The following is a 434-nucleotide window of genomic DNA, read 5'->3' as shown; positions in this document are numbered from 1 at the left end:
AAAATTTCGCCATCAAATTGTCGAATTAATGATTTTAATTTTTAATTTAATTTTGTCAACGAATAAGAATAAAGTAAATGTCAAAGAATTGTTCAGTGATTGCAAATCAGTTTTGGAATAGGGAATGAGGTAGTTTAGTTTTTTTTAAAGGCGGTAAAATGTAGTTTTTTCAAGAGGGAAACACCGATTTTGCTAAGGGAGCCAAGATGGCAGATTAGAGCGAGAACGCTGTCAATATCCAACACCTTGTATTATTCCACCATGATGTTCGTTAATAACAAATTTTAATTAACATGTGAATTTGAGTAGTGTTGTGCCGTTTATACTTAGTGTATGTGTTAAAAATGCAACACCTGAAGCGTTGTTTTTTATGTGGTTTTAAATATAAAGCAGATACCACTAATTGTTTTTAACGTGCCTCAATGTCCTTCGCG

The sequence above is a fragment of the Rhagoletis pomonella genome, unplaced genomic scaffold, assembly GCF_013731165.1.
Source record: "Rhagoletis pomonella isolate Grant_MI unplaced genomic scaffold, Rhpom_1.0 Rhpom_scaffold_00006, whole genome shotgun sequence".
In the NCBI taxonomy this organism is placed as follows: Eukaryota; Metazoa; Arthropoda; class Insecta; order Diptera; family Tephritidae; genus Rhagoletis; species Rhagoletis pomonella.
Note: the sequence above shows the minus strand (reverse complement) of the source record.